Source organism: Schistocerca gregaria, chromosome 10, assembly GCF_023897955.1.
Source record: "Schistocerca gregaria isolate iqSchGreg1 chromosome 10, iqSchGreg1.2, whole genome shotgun sequence".
NCBI classification, from domain to species: Eukaryota; Metazoa; Arthropoda; class Insecta; order Orthoptera; family Acrididae; genus Schistocerca; species Schistocerca gregaria.
The window spans coordinates 148,887,186-148,912,153 of NC_064929.1; the positions used below are offsets into that span (position 1 = coordinate 148,887,186).

Consider the following 24,968-nt stretch of genomic DNA (forward strand, 5'->3'; position numbering starts at 1 on the left):
AGAACGACATATGTAACATTGATGAGATTTGCCAATATATGTCAACTGGAGAGCAGGATACAAATGTTGTGTATAGCTATATAGCTCAAGTAAAGAATGGGTTACTATTAGCATCGAAGGCAGCAAAAAAAAAAAAAAAAAAAAAAATTACCCCATAGTGAAGTACGGGATACAAATTTTATATGTGTCGTCTTATTGCCTCATCGCGTAGTTCAACTGAGGTACAGGTTGCAAATGTAACGTATGTTCATTTCTACGTTTTCGTTAGCAGTGTACATATATAGAGGTCAACAGAAGTATGGGATACAGATAATATGTGCGAAGTTCGTTCTGCCATCGGTAGTACTAATATCTACGTAAGAACAGACTGTTAGTGATAGTGGAGGCGAAATAAACAACACATGTAAAATATGTATCCCGTGCTTCATTTAGAGTTTGGTGAAGCTGGGGATACATAGTTCAACTGAACTAGAAATCGACACCCGCAGCTCGTGGTCGTGCGGTAGCGTTCTCGCTTCCCACGCCCGGGTTCGATTCCCGGCGGGGTCAGGGATTTTCTCTGCCTCGTGATCGCTGGGTGTTATGTGATGTCCTTAGGTTAGTTAGGTTTAAGTAGTTCTAAGTTCTAGGGGACTGATGACCTAAGATGTTATGTTCTAGGGGACTGATGACCTAATATGTTAAGTCCCATAGTGCTCAGAGCCATTTGAACCAAATAAATCGACGTACGCCAAACTTGTATCCCGTACTGCACTTAAACAATACATTTAGAATGAGGTTCGAGGTACAACTCATATATGTGTGATGTAATGTATTCTATGCTACCAATATTTTCCATCCATTTTTTCATTTCATTTTCCAGATAAATAATACGATACAAACACACGAGATCCTTAACGTGAAAATACTACTGGCATTTATATATGTCAACTATATTTTACGTATCTCGTATTCCTTTGTTTCTGAACATTCTTGTCAACTCTTTCATCTGTGTGATAAATGCTCTCTGGCCAATTCTGACGTCGTTGGTCAAAGCCGACGGGTTGTAACCCCTGCTTCACTAAACCCCATATTTGCAACAGTTATTTGCGAAGTATTGTGTTTGTAATATGTATGAGTGCATGGTACTTTTTCACCGAATGCCAAATAAAATATAAAATTCATTTAATGTTGCAAGGCCAGATCAGTCAATCATCCAGACTGTTGCCCCTGAAACTACTGAAAAGGCTGCTGCCCCTCTTCAGGAACCACACGTTTGTCTGGCCTCTCAACAGATACCCCTCCGTTGTGGTTGCACCTACGGTACGGCCATCTGTATTGCTGAGACACGCAAGCCTCCCCACCAACGGCAAGGTCCATGGTTCATGGGGGGGGATGTTAGTACATAACACGCAGAAAAGAATACGGCGCTTAAAAAGTTTGTAATAGGCGCTGCGTGGTTTGAGTGATTCAGACGATTCTCATATTAAGTAATTACCAGTTAAAAAAGAATCGTCGGTTGAGAAAATACAGTGAAGCAGTCGCATCACTCAGGTTTTTTGCTGTTATTTCCAGACCAAATATGCGGTAAGAGAATTTTCCAGTATTTGAGCGAAACGAAAGGTTATGGTACAGAAAACTCAAACAGCAGGGACGAAATAAAACTATAGCTTCCTCAGCACTCTTACGTCGCGAAAACTTATTTGCATTCAAAACTTACTATTCAACCAGTAAAACAGCGGTAGTGTTGAAAAAGTTCTGCGTGATTCCATTTAGTTTTAGTTTACTTAAGGACAAAGTTCCTAATTTCCAGAGATGCGCACGCATTTAGTCTTTTTTCACACCGTGTGTTTTTAAAACCAGTTATTGCAAATGGTGCTAGTTCAGTCAAATAAATTAGTAACTGATACTTCTCTCCGCAAATTTTTAAATCTCTTATCATCCAACATTTTCTCTAAGGAAATTAACGGGAGGGAGAGAGCGAGAAAACATTTTTCTACATAAACAAAAAGTGGATACTGATTTGTACACCGAAATTACGCACACAAGTGATTAAAGTTCTTTATACAAAGCTTTAGACATGACCATTCCAAGCTTCCCTTAAGTTTGTAAATTACGAGCGACGCTCTATCAACGCTGTTCTCGAGAAAAAATTACTTACCTTTCTATAAAGTATGAAGTCCAAAACAGTCGGAAGGAAAACAGCGAGTATTTCAACTACTTTTTATCATGTAATACTTTAAAGTGGACAAAGTTATGCCTTTTAACGACTGTATATCACGTGATAGAACAAAAAGGATGCAGACAAAAAAATAAGCTACTAATTTAATTGCTGCTATATAATTCGCCAACCCCCAAAGCCAGTGGCACAACTAAAAAAGCCGGCCGAAGTGGCCGAACGGTTCTAGGCGCTACAGTCTGCAACCGTGCGACCGCTACGGCCGCAGGTTCGAATTCTGCCCCGGGGATGGACGTATATGATGTCCATAGGTTAGTTAGGTTTAAGCAGTTCTAAGTTCTAGGGAACTGATGACCTCAGAAGTTAAGCCCCAAAGTGCTCAAAGTCATTTGAACCAACCAACTAAAAACTGCAATACATGAGAAAACTCGGTATGAGGAATTAATTACTGAAAAATTATAAGCTTGCTTTAAATTTCTAGTAGGTATTGCTGGCAGTAAACTCCATTATATTTGTCGTGCACGTGAGGGCACTTCTCACATATTTTTCAGTGACATACTGAATTTGCAGTTTTTCTACTTGCTTCACTTTTCTCGCCGAGGTGCTAACAATCACATACAAGAGAAACGAACTAGTTATTTAAACAATGGATAAGTTCTACCTCTCCCATGTTGGTCAGCGGACGTTATTTGCAACGTGATATTCCATCATGAGAAAAATGCTTTTGACGATCCCTTCCTACTGTATACAGTTCTTCCATCACATACATACTGATGATAAAACAAAAACATTCCGACAGTGAAGAAATATTTCAGTCATTTGGTGCATATAATGTCTTTGGTAAAGCTATCTTTGGATTATGATGTGAAAATTTGGAGGTCAATTTAAAAACCACGTTTACAGTTAAGATTAAATTCCCAGTATAAAAATATGTCAGATGGACTAGTACGGTGCGTACAAGATAATGCTGCGGAAAGATGATCGACACGTATGTACGACATGAAAGTAATGTTTGCAGACATTTCATCACGAAAGCAGTTAGTTACGCGTTTTGATAGAGCTAACAGAGAAGCAGTTTAAGTGATTTAATATAATTTATTCTCTATTAAATTATACTTTGCTAGCATTGAAGTGTAAAAGATAAGATATACAAGAAGCACCATCCTAATAAAAGTGTACAGTATCTTCGCGACGTTATTAAGTGCGAGATACCTAGTTCTTGATCGGCTGAAGCCGGTAAAAGTCGGACCATTCCGGACCACAAGTGTTGTGTCTGTGGCCGCTGCCAACATTGGCTACCGAATAACACAGTACTTACGTGTTCCGTAACTATTAGAAAGTAATTTTCGCTTTGTGGGGTACCAAACCAGGAAGCGCAAGAGCTGTGCATCACTGTGTGGGAAACGCAGCGTGCGCGACTAGCGCGTATAATGCGCTCCTGACTGTCAACATATTGAATTACGGTTGCAAAAGTTACCTGCTTGTTCTCCTCAAACCAACTTGAAAATTCGGCCAGCATCTTATAAACAAACTATACGTGTGGTATCAGTTTGCGTCTGCACTTAATTGTAAAGATTTATTTTTTACTAAATTATGCGGTGTATGCCTTCGTCCCATATACCCCAACCCCCGCACCACTCTCCTACCTTCTGAAGTCTTAATTGTGATGACAGACCGATTCCTGACGTAGCCCGACATCTAGGCTACATTTGAAGGCAATAACTTGCTTATGAGTATTTTACCGAACATTTATGTGTATAACACATAAAGTATGAAAGAACCGGGATGAGCCACTACATGTCTTTTGTCACATTGTTAAATGCATGAAACCATTCCTTTTTATGTCTCTCTTGGGGCAAAAATCTGGCTATGGATTTTTTCCACACTGTGGAAGTTGTTGGTTCTGGATCAAAGATTTTCTGTTACGGCAGCTGACCCCTTTGATATCACAAGAAGAACCCATATGATCTTATATGACTCCGAAATATTATTGTGGACGAATATTTTTCGAGTTGGAGTGACCAAGAGGAAAATAAAAATGCACCTCAGAGGAAATGCTTTGAACAATATTTGAAACAGCAGTTAAGCAACAAAAAAAGTAATGAAAACAGAAGATCTATATTTGTGGATGCGTTATTTTGTGTAAGAAACTGACACACAATAGTGACAGTCCATGGTGTTGGGTGGCTACATCTCACACAGTTGTCTGAAGTGCGTGATTACATTTTGTGAGTTATCATTAAACTAATCATTACTTTGAAGTTTTTGACTGGTTTTTGTGTTGGGTCCATTCAAAACAGGAAAATGTAGCCGGTTTTATTTGTTTATTCGTATTGTGGACTACATTATCAGTTTTTGACTCACAGGAATAGCTGTATATACACAAAAGAGAATTTTTTTTCAATATATTAGGTAATTGGACAGATAAAAAATGTACCATCAGGAGAGTATACATATCAATGGTATTAAAGTTTGCAAGCTTCTGGAGTCAGTTGCTCCTGACACGGGATTTCAGGCAATTTTTGAAAACTCTACCACTTTTCCTAAACGTCACCAGTGCTTTTCCTTCCGCACTCTTCCTTCCCCACTCCTTCATCCCCTTCTGTCCTTCTACCCAACCGAGTGAGGTGGCGCAGTGGCTAGCACACTGGACTCGCATTCAGGAGGATGACAGTTCAATTCTGCGCCCGGCCATCCTGATTTAGTTTTTCCGTGATTTCCCTAAATCACTCCAGGCAAATGCCAGAATGGTTCCTTTGAAAGGGCATGGCCGACTTCCTTCCCTGTCCTTCCCTAACCCGATGAGACTGATGACATCGCTGTCTGCTCTCCTCCCTGAAACAACCCGATCCCCAACCCTTCTACCCAAAGAAGGAGCCACTGAGTCAAAAAGCTTGCAAACTTTAATAGCTTTTATACCTGTGTTCTCTGCTGCCTCTTGGTGAGTAGATTTTTGTGTCTATCCACTTAAATTATAAATGTATATAAATATTACTGAACTACTACATGTCAACATTTCATCACAGCTCTCCATCATAATGTAGCACAAATGACATCAGCCATAAACAAATATCAAAGTTTTTATGTAGTTTGTCACACTATCCTCACTGTCAGGAAAGCTTCAAAAGAAACCTTGCAGGTATGTGTGGTACAACATGAACAACTGTCTATCATTCTGCTCCACAGTCATAAGATAGTGATGAAGATATGCCTTACTTGTGGAGAGTGTCAGCACATCTTCCACGGCCCATTCAGATGCAGTTCTGGATAGTTCAAATTGTTCATGGCTGGTCAAATCCAGAGGGTTTCTCCTGGATGCATAGCAGTTTGAGGCATTGTGGAGGATAGTTTTATTGTCAGTAGCATTTGTGATCATCAGTGGTATTGAATTAAATTTCTGTAAGAGTCCTGGCTGTCAAAAGAGTGGGCTGTGTTGATTGTAATCACTTTTGCTCGACATGCAATAGATCAATCAATACTGGAAGGTCGGTGTTATAAGCAGTCTTATGTTATTAAAATAGTAGCATGCTCTTCTGTCGGATATCAGGTGGTGGTATGTGGCTTGAGATAGTTAACAAGTACATGGGAATATATCATATTGACCCACTAACAATGCACATAGCTTCATTAACTTACGCGTCTGTCTTTTTCGTGTATGGACTATTAAGCCAGATAGGTGGCACACAATACTCTGCTGCTGAGTATACCAATCAAAGTGCTGATATTCGAATAGTGTTTGCTGATGATACCCAACTAGCAGCATACAGTTTATGGAGAATGTTATATCTGCTTTTGACTTAACAGATGTTCTTGTCAAGTTCTCCTTAAAAAAAAGTATCCTACCTTGCTCGATCCCAAGTTGTTTGTGATGCTTGTTATGATGAAGTTAGTCTTTCTCAAAATAGACAGACAAAAATGTACAATTTCTCTTTTATTTGAGTTTTAACCTCCATTTATGAAAAAATTGGCCTAAGATATCTAGATCAGAAGTTAGGGATTCTTCAGTTGTTTCAAAGGTTTTGTGTTGCGGACCTATTACCCAGTCATCCACATAGCCCAACTTTCTGGACTGTGCTGAGGAATGTCAAATATATACTGGGTGGTTGTAATAAAATTGCAGCTACTTACGAAGGCCCAGTGTGAGCTGTAATTATCATATGTCAGTGAAACTTGGTAGATATTCTAGTGTGTAAATGTGGAGCAGATTTACACTAAAATTAGTTTCAATTTTAGCTACCAGGTGCAAACCTGGTGCTTTACACTTAATGCTGGTATGACATCCACACTGTCATTTGATATGCACAATGTGAATGAACAGTATGGCTATCGAGAAGAGAGACCATGTGCTGTTAGTGAAACTGTTTTATGTAAATGGCAGCAATTATAGTGTTGCAATGGGATATATTGACCAGCTGGAAGGTCTGAGGAGATGCCTGATGTAATTAAATGGTTTAAAGAAGATGACAAATTTAAAAAAAATGGGTGAGTTCGGTGTGCACCTAGAAGATGAAAGTGTCCTATCCCAGTGGAAGTTATTGACAAGGTTGCTGTTGCTGTAACTGATCATGCAGCTCAGTCCCCAGATAGTGCTAGTGCTCATGTCTTATCACAAGAATTGTTCATCCCATGGACAGCAGAAAGGGAAGTTTTCTGATCTATATTACACTGGTACCAGTAGAAGGCCAGCCGGAGTGGCCGTGCGGTTCTAGACGCTGCAGTCTGGAACCGAGCGACCGCTACAGTCGCAGGTTCAAATCCTGCCTCGGGCATGGATGTGTGTGATGTCCTTAGGTTAGTTAGGTTTAAGTAGTTCTAAGTTCTAGGTGACTGATGACCTCAGAAGTTAACTCACATAGTGCTCAGAGCCATTTGAACCAAGCAGTAGAAGATCCAGATGATGCAGCAACAAAAAGCTCATGAGCTGCAGCAACATTCTGAATTTGCTCTTCGGTTTCTGGCACGAATTGAAGCTGATGACATCTGGCCAGGCAATATTCTATGAAGTGATGAGGCACATTTTACACTATGGTGTGCAGTCAATACACAAAAATGCCAAATTCTGAATACTGCTAACCACGTGTTGGGTAGAAGGGCCAATGCACTCACGATATATGACTGTGTGGTGCGGATTCACAAGCACCTTTATTCTTGGCCCATTCTTCTTTCAAGAGAATATACAAAGAGGGCCTATCAGATGTACTGTGATGCTTGCACTTTATGGAGACCTCCTTGTACAACATGTAATTCCTGCTTTGGAAGAAAACAACTGTGTGGAAATTATTGTTTCCATGCAAGATGGGGCAGTACTTCATTCGCTTGACCAGTGGAAGTTCTGCTTAACACAACCTTACATGAATGTATTATCTCCAGACGTTTTATAAATACATGGCCTGCTAGATCACTTGATCTGAATACATTTAATTTGTGGCTCTGGGTCTGTCTAAAAGAACACATGTACCAGGGATATGTTTGGTCTCTACCTGATCTGAAGGCCAGTATATGGGAACACATTGATCAGATTCCACTCAAACAGCTGGGAACAACTATTGATCAAGTCATTTTATGGATGCACTGTTTCGTCGACATCTCAAGTGCTCTTGCTGAACAAACTGTGTAAGCTGTGGTTAATAATAAAATCAACATTACACCCTTCTCACTTGTCTGACCTTGTCCATGTCCCATTCATAATCCGTTACATATGAAAACATTTATATACATCTTTCTTGCATTCACAGTGCCACATTAGCACGTGGTGGCCAAAACTGGAATTAGTACAATGGAAAACCAGCCAAAGTAGCAAAATTTCACTTTTTTATTTATTTGATGACTGGTTTGGGTCCAGAACCCATTTTAAAATCATCCAGATAGTCAAAAATGGCACTTCCAAAAATACAAGAACCATGTCAAGATAAATATATGTGTATTATGAAGTGCAAATTAACAGTTACAGCACATAGAGATTATGATTTGAAAATGATTCCCAGCCCAAAAACTAGTCATCATATAAGTAAAAAAAGTGAAATTTGCAACATTGGTTGGTTTTCATTTTATTGATTAACAGAAGTTGCTAATCTGCAATTATTCTAGCATAATGGAAGTCTATAAAATTGGAACAATTTTTTTTCCAGTGTAAGATGCATTGATGCTTTAGAATTTCTGTCAAGTTTCACTGCCATACAATTATTGCAGCCCACAATGGACCTCTGTGAGTAGTGACACTTTAATTGTAACCAACCAATATAAATTAAACAAGAGAGGAGCAATGATGGGTCAATGCGGTAAGCCATTATTCAGTACTTTTTGACAGTTACTTTATTTTCTTGTGGTTACAGTAAATTTCCATACAGTTTTGTTGCTCATCAGCATGGAATAAGTTGTAATAATTTATAAAATGGCCCATGGCTCCAAATCATGTCGTGCTGCACTTATATCACTTTGATCAATGAAAACAACTGATGTTTTCTGCTTCATTTGGTATTCTGCTTCAGTTAATGTTGTTAATGACAACACTTGACCAGTGCAGCTCTGTCCTGGTCAGAATCTAGCTTTCTCGACAGAAAGGTTCTGAAAGAGCACTAGACTAATCTAATTGTATAGTATTCTTTCAAGGAACTCATAAATAGAGAAACTGGACAATAATTCTTTGGCTGGTCTGATGCCTTTCGAGGTTTGAGTATTGCTGTGATATATATAAAAAGGGCTGAATGAGATATCATAATGTAAGAGAAGAAATCTGCTAGCCCCCTTTTTGCATAGTTCCCATTGTGTAGGAGAAATTTGGAATGGATTCTATCACTTCCCAGTGCCTTATCAGAAATTTCAGGTACAGAGAAAGTTCTTGAAAACTTAGATTTCTCAATAGTGTTCTGTTTAATTCTGATGTATCTTGTATGAGCTTTGTCCCATGGTGCTCTGAACGTGGACAGTAAATGTGATACAGTCCTGTGAGTTGATATGTGTTTTCCCTTACTTTTTTGTCTGAGTGTACAGCTTACGAAGTAAGTTATTCGCTGTTTTCATGTCAGAAATTTTTAGAAATTCGGCGTACTCTTTCTCATTAATCTAATTCTCGGCTGTCATCTACTGCTTGCAGTAGCTACTAGGGCTCTCATTGTTTGCTGCACTTGTCATAGCTACAATAAACCGCTCATGTTATTTGCTATTGGGGGATCCAACCAAAACATTTGTCCAGAATTTTAGCACATACATCCCATTTTGCTTTTCTAAAGTTCCATCTAGATCATGGAAAGGATGATACAAGTGGGATACCTGTCCCAGTTTCAATCAAGATTTGACAGCGTTGGTTGTCTGGGAAGCTTGTAATGCAAATTGGAAACACTGGAGAGGTACTTTATTCTCATTAGTTGTTTCAACACATAGGATTGTACTCTTGCCTCCTGTTCCTTTCCCCTTTGCATCAAACGCCAAATATAAGTTAATGAAAACTTTACGATTTTCATAATTTTCCTTTTACTTCTGTTGAGTGTGGTAACTGCTAAAATCGAAGTGTTGACATGCTGGGATGACTTGTGAAGGCCAAGAGATAGCTGGAGGTTTGTTATATTGACTACTGTTAGTTACCCAATTTTTACCACAATTTCATGGATGTCACTGAGATCAGATACAGAGCATTGCGGTGCATTCTTGATTGGCAACTGTCACTCCATAAGCATAATTGTACATTGTGCCTAGTAAGTCAAAGCCATGAATGTTTCCTCCCATATTCATTTCAATTTTCTGTATGTGTTTCCTCAACAGCGACAAAATTAATTTTATATTTCGATGAAACCTTCTGTAAGACTTGGCACTTTGATTTATTTATATTTTCAGTATTGATTTGGCAGATCTTGATAACAGGTTCGAATTGTGTAGTGGGAGGGTCCTGAAAATAACTGTATGATTCCATGGCTTGTGACAAATTCATTTTAGCCAAGAGATCTTTGAGATTATCTTGCCGCCTCTGCTTCTCAGCTTTAGAAATTTGCCTTGAAATGACTGTTCTTTAGCACCACCCATAGGGCATGTGCAACTTAAGAAATGTGACAGTTGCAAATAGTCATAGTCCTCCACATATGTAGTAAGTTCAGGATTCAGTACCACAATACTCAAATCTAGACTTGATGACAGGCTACAAAATTTATCACACACTTTTTTGAAGGGACCATTTCATATTTAAGGAAACGGTGAAACTCTAGAATTGGATAGTCTGATGGTGGTTTGAACCTTGTTGTTTATGACTGAAAGCAGTCTTAATCTAATATATTTTCTTTTCTAGTAGCAAGGGGATGGAGAAGGTAGAAGTATCTTCAAACATTATGAACAATGATAATACCTCTCCCCATGAATGAACTTATTAAAGATACTTAATGCCAATATAATGAATCCATAAGACTAAACTTACTAAAAGAAAAAAAATATACATATGGATAAATATTTTCAAAGTTGTTCAAGTGCATTGACTATGAACAAGGCCACTTTGGATCAAAAAATGTACTTGCATAGACATTTTCAAGCCATTTATATGTTTTTATAGACTTGCTGCTTACACATTTGTAATTGAAATTTTCAAGAAGAGAACCACATTGTACTGCTCAACACGTCAGGAATTTGAAAAAATGTATCCAGGAGAATGCGACAAATAACCTTACTTTGTGTATCAGTGGAAGATAAAACTCTGGAAAGAATATTGTCATTAGATTGGGAGAATAAATTTAGTAGTTGTATTATGTGACAGTTCTAATTTGCATGCTATGACAGTCTACTATTTCTTGATATGTGTTCTCCAGAAAGATCCAAAAAATGAGATGTCCATATAAGCAGTGAGTGTTATTTTCATTTCTGCCATAACCATCTGTATGTAAATAAGTGCCAAGGCACTCTATCTTTATTGTCATATTGCATGCCTCTACCTGAATAAGACGGCTCGCATGTCAGTTGAATGATAGGACAACCTGCACTGATTACCACTGATTGAAAGAATTTACTTAAAAATGACAAATATTAGTAAATGTGCAGGACTTAGAATGTGTTTGAAATTTGCTAAGTTAAATTACGAGTTTGATGTAACACAAGTAATTTAAATAAACTTAAATGGATAGATTTCTACTCACCACATAGAGGAGACACAGAATGGCAGCTAGCTGTGGATTTGCTTTTTTTTGGCAAGTAATTTAAATAAACAGTCCAACTACCATCAACAGCAATAGAGAATGTACTGCGATGTGTGATGCTGATATAATAATGATATCTGTGAGTCACAAGCCAACTAAATGCCATTCTTTCTGCAAATCAGTTCTTGAGATGTGTAAGGTTCGAGGAGAAAGACTGCACATAGCAATATTCTTTGTGAGAATGTGTCATTGGATTCAGGTCAGGAGATTTAGCTGGGAACTTTATGTACTGAGATTCTTGATGGTAAATGCTAGATATAATCAAATTATGTAGACACTGGCCTCAGCTTCAGGAAGGTAGAGGGTCATGTTCTGTCTGCCCATCATCATCTATGTATTCTGCGGTTTACCCAAATTGTTTCAGGCAGGTACTGGGATGCTTACTTTAAAGTGGCCATGACCAGTCACTAGTGCTGCCCTCTTTTCATTGAACATTCGTGTATCTGTGTATATTACTCTGTTTTTCTTGTATTAAGTTGACAAACCCTATACAATTGCAAAATAATTCTTGGATGAATAAAGTACTAATATTAATCTGCAAGACAAGCTGCATTTAGTTGACCATGGGTACGTAGTAGGATAAAATATAAGGATATGAGCAAACATTGAGGATATCATTACTGCAGATATTTGCAGTTGGAGGTCTGTATGAGTACTTTTGACAGTGTTGGTTAGTGTACACTCTTAGAAATACTGAAGGTAACAGGGATAACATGCAGGGAATGAAAGGCTATCAATAACTTATACAGAAACCAGACTGCAGTTACAAGAGTCAAAGAACATGAAAGGGAAGCAGTTGTTGAGAAGGAAGGTTGTAGCTGCAGTACCGTGCCTACCATGGAGTGGTGGCAGCCAAATGTCAGCTTGCTGCACAATTCTAGCGCCCATGGCTTGACTTAAACTGTGGCAAGGCCATGGAGTCAGCAGATAGACCATCAGAGAGTGAAGCTGGTGGCTGCACCAAAAACTCAATCATCGTGCACAGCCAGCATTGGCGTGTGCTGATCAAGATTATGTTGTTTCTGCGAACCAGCCAAGCAGGCAATCAGAAAAATCTAGTACACCACACATCAAGGATTTACAATCACACTAGGGCAGCAGTAGGCAGTGCCATCGTCAGCCCCAAACTGGTAGACTTCATCAGAGCCACCACCACTGCACCTCTCAGTCAGCTGTCTACTGCAGCTCTTTAACCAAGACATCACACCCTCAGGGACTGGACTTTACAAGCCCAATGCGTAGGTAGGAACAATAACTTTTTCATTACTCGTGCTTGGTACTGGCTTTGCATTCACAGTGAGTATGCTCCACAGTGGCTTGTCAGACCTTTAACTTTTTGTTCTACTGGTTGTATTGTCCAACAAGACTTTATTTGTTTCCTTATTATTGACATTTCGTAAGACTGTGCTGTTTACAACAGTGCTCAAGGATAGCTCTTCTTGCAACAGTAAATGTTTGAAGAAGTATTTAATTTCTGTGGTTTAATTGATTAGTTTGGAAGACACTTCAAAAAGCCTATTAATGTTGTTGTTAATATGTAGCTAAAGGCTCAGAATAGTGCACATTCAATATAATTGTGTAAATAAATACTTTTACGGTTTAGGTTCTGTACATCAATCATGTCTGACATAATAGTAGCCTATTCCCAAAGTTATTCAGTATGTACATCGAGCAAGCAGTAAAGGAAATGAAGGAGAAATTTGGGAAGGGGGTTGTAGTTCAGGAAATAGAAATACAAAGTTTGAGATTTGGCTATGATGCTGTAACTCTCCTAGAGATGGCAAAGGGCTGGAGAGAGCATTTAAACAGAATGGATAGTGCCTTGAAAAAAGATTATACAATGAACATCATCAACAAATGAAAATTCTTTTCTAGGTAACTTAGACAGTGTACTTTGCTATGTAACAGTGTGGAAATAATATGTAGCTACGCAAGCAATTGAGGGAGACATAAATTCAAGCTTTGATAGAACATGTAACAAACCTAGTGTAAAAATGTTGTGGCAGTTCCAGTTCCTGCAGTGAATCATTGGGCAGAGGAGATCACCAGCATGCAATTGTTTGCACAAATGAAGCACTTTATTATAAAAACGCCATAGAATAATAGAAATGAAATCATATAATGGCCATTGACACCAGACTGAATCGAGGATCAGCACATCATAAACCAACATAGTTCTTGTTAAAGTTGATAACCACATTTTCAAAACTGGTGCTCGCCACAACATTACTGAATATGCTAAGGCAGCACATTTCCATGATGTGAATTCAGAACCTTCACAACTAAAATCATTTCAGGATAATGTTTTGTTAATATTTCACAGATTTGTGTTCTATCTATGTGAAGGAATTTATTTTCTCAGGTCACTGCATGTTGACAGTAGATTTGAAACATTTTATTAGACAGCAAAAGAGCAAGACCTCACAAAAGTTATCAAAGTTTAAAAGTACCTAAATACTATCAAAGTACAATTGGAGAAAACACACCACTTGAGCAAAACTGACTGCAAGAATTATTTCTAACATATGGTTTCAATGCCCAACTAGTTAGTGAAACTTTTCACAGTTATTTAGTAAGTATCTCAATTCTTCAGCTTCTTCCATGTAATTATCTTAAAGTAGAAAGGGTAAACTGTGGAGAACAAAAAAATGGTAAAATCAAATAAACTGCTGGTGTTAAAAGCTGTAAGGTCAGTATCAAGTGCATGATCGTGTTTGGCACTTAAAAGCTCTCAGGAAAGTTAATAATTTTAATGAAATTAAAGATCAGTGAAAGTCTCTAAAACTGTATGAGGAATAGTTACACTTGTCTAAACATTATTGAAAAGATATATTACGAACAAGTGCAAAGCAGCCTGGTCATTAATTATTACTACTGAAGGTGAAGTCAGAAACTCTTACAACACAGCTCCAATGCTAGCAGATTCATTCAACAAATGCTTTGTAGCTGTGCAGAAGAAATCAGAAAGTTGATCATCTGGATTTCCTTAATAATACAAATATTAAATGTGATTAGGCCAGATCTCCATGAAGCAAACTTAGGGGAATGAACCAAGAGAAAGTTCTTAAAATTGTCAAAGAAATGAAAAATTCATATGGTAGCAATATTTTAAGTCAAATAACCTACTGAAAGAATAATACATTATACTGTAGCACCATTAACATATTATATAAATATAAACTAGTGTCTCAGAGAAGGCAGTTTTCCTGATCTCAGACTATCCAAGGTGACTCCAGTTTTTGAGAATGATAGCAAATTGGAGCAGTTATCACACACTTGAAGTCCAACATGAAGTGCCATGGGGATTGAATTTAGGATCTTGTCTGTTCTTTCACAAATAGGTGACTTACCAGAAATATATATAAAAGGTGTACAACTTTGCTTCCATCATGTGCCGATAGGTGGCGACAACAGTAAGTAGAGGTCGAAAGAAACAGATCACAGATGTCAGGCAGTTAGCTTGGACATCGATCAACATAACCTCGTTCAAACATTAGTCGATTTGTGTCTGCACCGTAAAGTTGTTGTTCTTGATTGAAAATGTCAGTTTACGAGCCTAATTCTCGTCATTTGCGGGAGGCGTTACTGTTTTGTTTCAATATGAAGAAAACGGCAGTGGAATCTCATCAAATGCTCTCAAGTACATATGGTAAGGAAGCTACTAGTGAAAGAACGTGTCGTGAGTGGTCTCAACATTTCAAGAACGGTGATTTTAACGTCATAGACTGGCACAGTGGCGGAAGAGAGAATGTTTTCAAAGATGCAGAATTGGAGACATTGCTGAGTGAAGACTCATGTCAAACTCAAGAAGAATTGGCATGATTTGTGAGAGTGACAGAGGAAGCCATTTCAAAATGTCTCAAGGCTGTGGGCATGATTCAGAAAGAAGGAACTTGGGTCCCATGTGAGCTGAAACCAACAGATGTTGAACAGCATTTGTGTGTTTGTGAACAGTTGCTTCAGAGGCAAAAATGGAAGGGATTTCTGCATTGCATTGTGACCAGGGACGAAAAGTGGATTCATTATGATAACCCTAAATGTAAAAAATCATGGGAATATCCCCACCATGCTTCCACATCGAGGGCCAAATTGAATATTCGTGGCTCCAAGATCATGCTCTGCATTTGGTGGGAGCAGCTCAGCGTTGGGCACTATGAGGTGTTAAAACCAAGTGAAAAAATCAGAGGTTCTCCTTATCGAACACATATGACCATAAGCGTGTAAAAATGTATTTTTTTAAAATTAGTAAGTTAAGTGTACTGATGAAGTCTATTGCATGTACTAATGCTGAATCTGAAAAGTAAAGCAAGGGTACTGCAATGTTGTTGAATTAAATTGGGTGGTGCTGAGGGAATTAGATTAGGGAGTTAGACATTAAGAGTAATAGATGACTTTGCTATTTGGGCAGCTAAGTAACTGATGACGGCAAAAGTAGGGAGGAAAAATAAATGTGGACTGGCAGCACCAAGAAATTTTTTTTAACTCTGAATATAAATGTAATGTTAGGATATAATCAAACAAAGGCAATGCCTTGTCTCTCCAGTCACCCATCACCTCCCAAAGTCCCACTGTCAAGCCACAGAGAAGCATTCCTCTCGTAACTTAGTGCCACCCAAGACTGGAGCAACTGAATCACCTTCTCCACCAGGGTTTCAACTTCCTCTCGTTGTTCCTTGAAATGGGGCATATTCTACCCATTATGCTCCCCATAGTGATATTCTGCCACGACCAAACCTACACAATATCCTTGTACATCCTTACTCCACCCTTCTCCCAATCCTTTGCCTCATGGCTCATATCCTTGCAATAGATCTAGATGCTAGACCTGCCCCACACATCATCCCACCACCCCCTACTCCAGTCCAGTCACAAGCATCACCTATCCCATCAAAGGCAGGGCTATCTGTGGAAGCTGTAGTGCTCTACAAGCTAAGCCGCAACCACTGTGCTGCATTCTATGTGGCTATTACAACCAATAAGTTGTCTGTCCTCATGAATGACCTTCGGCAAACTGTGGCCGAGAGAGCTGGACCACCCAGTCGGCGAGCACACTGCCTGACACAACATTCTTCATAACAATGACTGCTTCACACCCTGCACTGTCTGGATCCTTCCTACCAACACCAGCTTTTATGAATTATGCAAGTGGGAACTGTCACTACAATATATCATACATTCCTGTAACCCTCCTGGCCTCAACATTCTTTGGTTGCTGTCCTTCATCCAACTATCCCCTCCCCTGATACCACTCTAAGACTACACAGCCTTCTATTCCAGAAATACACCCACAGTCTTTTTAGTTCTCTCCTTTTACGCTACCTTCCCCCATCCCCCCTCCAACCCCCAAATGCATCTGGCTATCCTAACCTCTACCCATCTTGTCCCTGTATGCTCCCACAAGTAACACTTTTAAATGTCCCCCTCCTCTACTCTGCTGTCTCGCCCCCTCCCATCCTCCTCCTTACACCCCACCACTCATATTGCTTCTCCCATTCTCCCATCATGCACAGTTGCTCACACTCCAGCATTGGCAGCCAAAGACAGTGGCCATGTGTGTGGAAGTTGTGTGAATGTGTGTGTGTGTGTGTGTGTGTATGTGTGTGTGTGTGTGTGTGTGTGTGGAGAAGAAGCCCTTTGGCTATAAGATCACTTATTTAACAGTCCTTTTGTTGTGCCTGTCTACAGGCCATCTCCAATATATGGCGAAGAGCAGTCTGTCCTTTTCATTGTATTATTATTGTTGTTAGTATTATTAATTTTAGGACATAACTTTCTGAAGGCATTTGCATGGAATATGTCTGAATATGGATGTGAAAGGTGGATGATAATCAGTTCAGGTAATAAGAGACTAGAAGCTTTTGACACAGGAGAATGCTGAAGGTTAGATAAGATGGTCAGATAACTAATAAGGAAGTACTGAATCAAATTGGTGACCAAAGAAATTTATGGCACAACTTGCCTAAAGAAGCACACTTCCTGAGGCACTGAGGAAGAGTCAGTTTGCTAATGGAAAGAAGTGTGAGGGATAAAAATTGCAGAGTGACTACAGTTAGCACACTCAAATAAATTTATGTTGTAGTAATTAAGCAGTCAGCCAATGGACTTGCCACAGTGGTAACACCAGCTTGCGTCAGATCACTAAAGTTAAGCACTGTCAGGCATGGCTACCACTTACATGAGTGACTATCTGGGTCTGCTGAGTGCTGTCGGCAAGGGGTTGCACTCAGCCCTTATGAGGCCAATTGAGGAGCTACCTGACTGAAAAGTAGTGACTCCAGTTACGAAAACTGACAATGGCTGGAAGAGTGATGTGATTACCATATGCTCCTCCTTAATTGCACCTAGTCACACAGATTGGCTGTGGATAACATGGCAATCAGTTGGTACTGTTGGGCCTTGCGAGGCCTGTTCAGATTGTAATGTGCCAGGCTGTTTCCTTACCCAGGGCACCACATGTAATGTGCCGGGACATGTCCTTGTATTAGTGCCACTTAAAGCTCACGTCAAAACCGGATGTACTGGTATTGAAACATTTCCTCACCCAGTAGATAGTGTGCAGCATTCTCGACCTACCTTGTTTTGTTTATTCAATATTGTCTTACTGGTAGCTGCGTCCGTCTCACCTAAATCACACTGAAATTAAGAAGCCAGGATCCTAGATTAAGTTTTCCAAAATAAAATGTCAAGACCATATTCATTGTTGAACATTTATGTCAACCACAGTGTGATTTATTTGTTATCATTCGCACACACAATATTCATGTGACCAGGCCTCTTACACTTAATTGTCACATTAGGTAGGTCAAAAACTTCCAGTCTTTAACAAAGTTCACCGAAAAATTAACCAACTTGCCGGCACTTTTGCTCCAAGAAAATCTGACCGAGAACTAACTAGAGCGGCACCAGCTCGGACCTTATATAGACGAGCGCTTGAATATCTACATCTACATCTACATCTACATCCGTACTCCGCAAGCCACCTGACGGTGTGTGGCGGAGGGTACCCTGAGTACCTCTATCGGTTCTCCCTTCTATTCCAGTCTCGTATTGTACATGGAAAGAAGGATTGTCGGTATGCTTCTGTGTGGGCTCTAATCTCTCTGATTTTATCCTCATGGTCTCTTCGCGAGATATACGTAGGAGGGAGCAATATACTGCTTGACTCTTCGGTGAAGGTATGTTCTCGAAACTTTAACAAAAGCCCGTACCGAGCTACTGAGCGTCTCTCCTGCAGAGTCTTCCACTGGAGTTTATCTATCATCTCTGTAACGCTTTCGCAATTACTAAATGATCCTGTAACGAAGCGCGCTGCTCTCCGTTGGATCTTCTCTATCTCTTCTATCAACCCTACCTGGTGCGGATCCCACACTGCTGAGCAGTATTCAAGCATTGGGCGAACAAGCGTACTGTAACCTACTTCCTTTGTTGTCGGATTGCATTTCCTTAGGATTCTTCCAATGAATCTCAGTCTGGCATCTGCTTTACCGACGATCAACTTCATATGATCATTCCATTTTAAATCACTCCTAATGCGTACTCCCAGATAATTTATGGAATTAACTGCTTCCAGTTGCTGACCTGCTATTTTGTAGCTAAATGATAAGGGACCTATCTTTCTATGTATTCGCATCACATTACACTTCGCTACATTGAGATTCAATTGCCATTCCGTGCACCATGCGTCAATTCGCTGCAGATCCTCCTGCATTTCAGTACAATTTTCCATTGTTGCAACCTCTCGATACACCACAGCATCATCTGCAAAAAGCCTCAGTGAACTTCCGATGTCATCCACCAGGTCATTTATGTATATTGTGAATAGCAACGGTCCTATGACACTCCCCTGCGGCACACCTGAAATTACTCTTACTTCGGAAGACTTCTCTCCATTGAGAATGACGTGCTGCGTTCTGTTATCTAGGAACTCCTCAATCCAATCACACAATTGATCTGATAGTCCGTATGCTCTTTGTTCATTAAACGACTGTGGGGAACTGTGTCAAACGCCTTGCGGAAGTCAAGAAACACGGCATCTACCTGTGAACCCGTGTCTAAGGCCCTCTGAGTCTCGTGGACGAATAGCGCGAGTTGGGTTTCACACGATCGTCTTTTTCGAAACCCATGCTGATTCCTACAGAGTAGATTTCTAGTCTCCAGAAAAGACATTATACTCGAACATAATACGTGTTCCAAAATTCTACAACTGATCGACGTTAGAGATATAGGTCTATAGTTCTGCACATCTGTTCGACGTCCCTTCTTGAGAACGGGGATGACCTGTGCCCTTTTCCAATCCTTTGGAACGCTTCGCTCTTCTAGAGACCTACGGTACACCGCTGCAAGAAGGGGGGCAAGTTCCTTCGCGGACTCTGTGTAAAATCGAACTGGTATCCCATCAGGACCAGCGGCCTTTCCTCTTTTGAGCGATTTTAATTGTTTCTCTATCCCTCTGTCGTCTACTTCGATATCTACCATTTTGTCAACTGTGCGACAATCTAGAGAAGGAAGCACAGTGCAGTCTTCCTCTGTGAAACAGCTTTGGAAGAAGACATTTAGTAATTCGGCCTTTAGTCTGTCATCCTCTGTTTCAGTACCATTTTGGTCACAGAGTGTCTGGACATTTTGTTTTGATCCACCTACCGCTTTGACATAGGACCAAAATTTCTTAGGATTTTCTGCCAAGTCAGTACATAGAACTTTACTTTCGAATTCATTGAAAGCCTCTCGCATAGCCCTCCTCACACTACATTTCGCTTCGCGTAATTTTTGTTTGTCTGCAAGGCTTTGGCTATGTTTATGTTTGCTGTGAAGTTCCCTTTGCTTCCGCAGCAGTTTTCTAACTCGATTGTTGTACCACGGTGGCTCTTTTCCATTTCTTACGATCTTGCTTGGCACATACTCATCTAACGCATATTGTACCATGGTTTTGAACTTTGTCCACTGATCCTCAACACTATCTGCACTTGAGACAAAACTTTTGTGTTGAGCCGTCAGGTACTCTGTAATCTGCTTTTTGTCACTTTTGCTAAACAGAAAAATCTTCCTACCTTTTTTAATATTTCTATTTACGGCTGAAATCATCGACGCAGTAACCGCTTTATGGTCGCTGATTCCCTGTTCTGAATTAACTGATTCAAATAGTTCGGGTCTGTTTGTCACCAGAAGGTCTAATATATTATCGCCACGAGTCGGTTTTCTGTTTAACTGCTCAAGGTAGTTTTCAGATAAAGCACTTAAAAATATTTCACTGGATTCTTTGTCCCTGCCACCCATTATGAACGTTTGAGTCTCCCAGTCTATATCCGGCAAATTAAAATCTCCACCCAGAACTATAACATGGTGGGGAAATCTACTCGAAATATTTTCCAAATTATTCTTCAGGTGCTGAGCCACAACAGCTGCTGAGCCCGGGGGCCTATAGAGACATCCAATTACCATGTCTGAGCCTGCTTTAACCGTGACCTTCACCCAAATCATTTCACAATTCGAATCTCCGTCAATTTCCTTCGATACTATTGCACTTCTTATCGCTATAAACACGCCTCCTCCTTCACTGTCCAGCCTATCTCTGCGGTATACATTCCAATCAGAGTTTAGGATTTCATTACTGTTTACGTCTGGTTTCAGCCAACTTTCTGTTCCTAGTACTATATGGGCGTTGTGACCGTTTATTAATGAGAGCAGTTCTGGGACCTTTCTATAGACGCTCCTGCAGTTTACTATTAGCACATTAATATTGTTATTCCTTGTTGCATTTTGCCTACTCCTGCCTTGCCGCGTCTCAGGAGGCGTCTTGTCGGGCCTAGGGAGGGAATTCTCTAACCTAAAAAAACCCCATGTGCACTCCACACGTACTCCGCTACCCTCGTAGCCGCTTCCGGCGTGTAGTGCACGCCTGACCTATTCAGGGGGACCCTACATTTCTCCACCCGATAGCGGAGCTCGAGAAATTTGCACCCCAGCTCTCCGCAGAATCGTCTGAGCCTCTGGTTTAAGCCTTCCACTCGGCTCCAAACCAGAGGACCGCGATCGGTTCTCGGAACGATACTACAAATAGTTAGCTCTGATTCCACCCCGTGAGCGAGGCTTTCCACCTTCACCAACTCCGCCAACCGCCTGTACGAACTGAGGATGACCTCTGAACCCAGACGGCAAGAGTCATTGGTGCCGACATGAGCAACAATTTGCAGTCGGGTGCACCCAGTGCTCTCTATCGCCGCCGGTAGGGCCTCCTCCACATCTCGGATGAGACCCCCCGGCAAGCAGACAGAGTGAACACTGGCCTTCTTCCCCGACCTTTCCGCTATTTCCCTAAGGGGCTCCATCACCCGCCTAACGTTGGAGCTCCCAATAACTAATAAACCCCTCCCCCCGTGTGCCTGCTCGGACCTTGCTGAAGGAGCAGCCACATGTCCACTCACAGGCAGAGCGGGCGATGCCACACGGCCAGCCTCCACATTGACCCTCCGCCTCGTGCGCCGCTGAACCCGCCACTCCCCTTGGGGAGAGGGTGGCGCAACCGCGCCCGGTACCCGCGAAGATGTCTCGACAGCAGGGACAGTGGGTGAAGCATCTAACACCTGGGGTGCACCATGCGACGCACCAGACTCCCCACTGCCGCTACACTCCGAGGCAGCAGCCTGAAGACGGCTGACCGCGGCCATCAACACGCTCAGCTGTTCGCGAAGAGTGGCCAGCTCCTCCTGCGTCCGTACACAGCAGCCACACATCCTAGCCATCCTAAGAAATCAATTTACTATAGAGTGTTAATCAGCTTTTAACTAGACTGCTAATTCACTAAAGGCGGTTGATTATTGACTAAACTGTGATTGCTAACCACTTCTTGTAGAAACAAGGAAAATAGCACTACCTGTCTCTGGACGGTATCGAAAACAAACACTAGCACTACTAGCACTATGGCTGACTAAAGGGACTCTCTGACTGTATTCAAAACAAACACGAGATCTATGGAACACTTAATAGCACTCTACTATTAAAGCTTCCTAAAAGCAAAAACACGCAGAAGAAGAAGTGACAAGTAAGAAAAATACAGATAATACTTAGATTAAGGTAGCTCGCTGCACAGAAGACGTGAAGCAGACGGCGGTTAGGGCGACACTGACACTACTGGCAGTATGGCTGACTAAAGGGACTCTCTCTGACTGTATTCAAAACAAACACGAGATCTATTGACTATTTCTGTTAATATATTATAGTTTATAATTTCCCAGGGTTAAAATGATCCTTTCTAACTGGTTTTGAAGTTAACTATTGGGTTTTGTTATTTAAATAACATGAGTGAGCTGTATCAATTTAAATATGCGGAACTAACTTATGCATCCGCCGTGGGAATTCCCAACTTATAATCACGGCAGCCCTATTGAACAATAGTTTTTACATATTCAAATTTACTTAATTCTTAATTAATGCACTTACAAAGTTGAGACTGGAGTCATTTTACGTAGAAAAATAAAGGTAGCAAAAGTATCAAAACAGACCTCGGAATTATTTGGTAGTTTGGTCACAATTGGCACTAAAGGTCATACAGGCTACAGATTTTAAGTCTTAATATCTATTTAACTAACAGACTTTAGGTTAATTTAAACACTTTGCTGGAATCAGTAAAATTTAGGCTTTCTTTTGGATGCAGTCTTATAGCTGAATTTGATCTATTTGCTCACTCGAATTTTACTTACTATCTACTGCACAATATACGTCATTGTTCATAACTTTTAACAGTATGCATTTCCAATAAAACTGATTAGCTCATTACTTTTAGAATAGACATTAGAATGTACTGAAATAATAGATTTTACTAGGGGAACTTTATTTAAACTATTTCTGAATTCTGTACTATGAGACTGAAGGCCACAGAATCTGTAGTTGGAATCTGAGTAGTGAGAATGAAAAAAAATAAAAATTCATTGCTTAACTAAGTTACTGAAGGAGTGTAAAACCAAAACAGGATAGCAGTGAGCAACCCTGCTTCGTTACAAGACAGAGAGGAGAATTATACAGTAATGAAGAAACTTGCACATGATAATCTGGCTTGGGTAGCTGCATCAAACCAGTCTTCAGACCACAACATCCAAATCCCATGGACAGATTCTAACTAGTCCAAAAGAATCCATTTGATGGGTGATACCAAGTTTTGTCTATTTGTCATACCTGGATATCTCTCCTTTTACAAATCATTAAATTTGTTCCAGGGTTTCAAGTTCCCCATTCGGATCTCTGTGGGAAACCAGGTTGAGAGAAGCTTTGCGAAGAATAAGATGTTGCTGGGAGGAGTGCTGCATAGGAACAGGGAATGTAAGATCTGTGTATAAAGGAAAATCAGAAATGTGTAGTGGCATGGGAGAATTTGCTTTGAATGGGCATATTGTGTGCTATTCCAGATGAGAGAACAAACAGAAGTAATGGAGTAGCCTTCATAATTAGTAACAGAGTAGGAAGAGCTGTAATGGGATGCAACTATAAAAATGATAGACTTATGCCCATTGGATTTCAAGGTCAGTTATTCAAGTTTATGCTCCAACCACCGAGACCTGGAACTGATTGTGGATCAGATCACGGGCTCATAATTTCATAATTCTGGCTTAAACTGGGGAAAGTAGCAAAAGCTGTTCCATCTTGCAGATATTACCTTAAGTGCAGTCCTTTTGTCATGCCTGTCTGTGAGCTGTCTCCACTATATGGTGAAGAGCAGTCTGAAACAGATTTAATGCATTAGAGACAGAAGCCCACTAGAGCTGTGGGCAGAAGTGGCCAATACTGTCAAAAAGGCAGCAGAAAAACACATTCCTAAGAAAAAGAATAACAGGAAGGCCATGTGGGAATTGGTTGAGGCATTTCAGAAGAACACAGGAAAGCAAAAACCAAAGGGGATTGATCAGCAATGTTTAAATTAAATACAGAGTTTCAGAAATTATCTAGAAGAGATGAAAATGTCTTCTTAAACCAACAGTGCAAAGTAGTTGTAGATAATAACTGAATGAGGAAGACAAGGGATCTTTACAAGAAAATTAGATACATCAAAGGAAAATTCCAGGTAATAGTTGGAATGATAAAAGACAGAAATGGGAAAGATCTAACAGAAGCAGATGACGTTAAGGAAAGATGGGCATAATATGTAGGAGATCTATATAAGAAAGAACTGCATACTGACAGTGCTGATGATGATCAAGTTATTTTAGAACTAGAGCCAGATGTTTTGGAGTGTGAAGTGTAATGGACTATCAAAAATATGGTTAAAATAAAACTAGTGGACATGATGGAATTCCAGCAGAATTGTACAAAGTCATTAGAAAGAATGGAGTGAAAGTGCCACATTCAATATGTCAGAAAATGTGCAGCATGCAACAGTGGCCAGAAAACTGGTAAAGATCAGTATTCATCCTGATTCCAAAGAAGGGAATTTCTAAGGAATGTTCAAATCACTGAACAATCACACTTATCTCACATGCTAGAAAATTGTGCTGAAAATCTTACAATATAAACTTCATCAGTGTCTAAAGCAAGAACTATTGTAAGGACAAGCTGAATTCCACAAAAAGGAAGAGGAACCAGAGATCAAACTGCCAACATTTCGTAGATTATGGAAAAGGCAGGAGAATTCCACAAGGCCTGTATCTCTGCTT

General features: G+C 40.2%; 1 protein-coding gene across 4 annotated transcripts in view; it reads left to right on the forward strand.

Annotated features, from left to right (window-relative positions):
* The first annotated feature begins 2,976 nt into the window (after positions 1-2,976).
* LOC126293354 (uncharacterized) overlaps positions 2,977-24,968 on the forward strand; it is a 220,065-nt gene continuing 198,073 nt past the window's right edge. Inside the window, exon 1 of one of the 4 annotated variants that reach the window (XM_049986555.1) lies at positions 2,977-3,108. The gene's annotated coding sequence lies outside the window, so the exon portion shown is untranslated. Of the gene's footprint in view, positions 3,147-24,968 lie in introns of all 4 variants that reach the window. The other 3 variants (XM_049986554.1, XM_049986556.1, XM_049986557.1) reach the window with 3 other exon arrangements.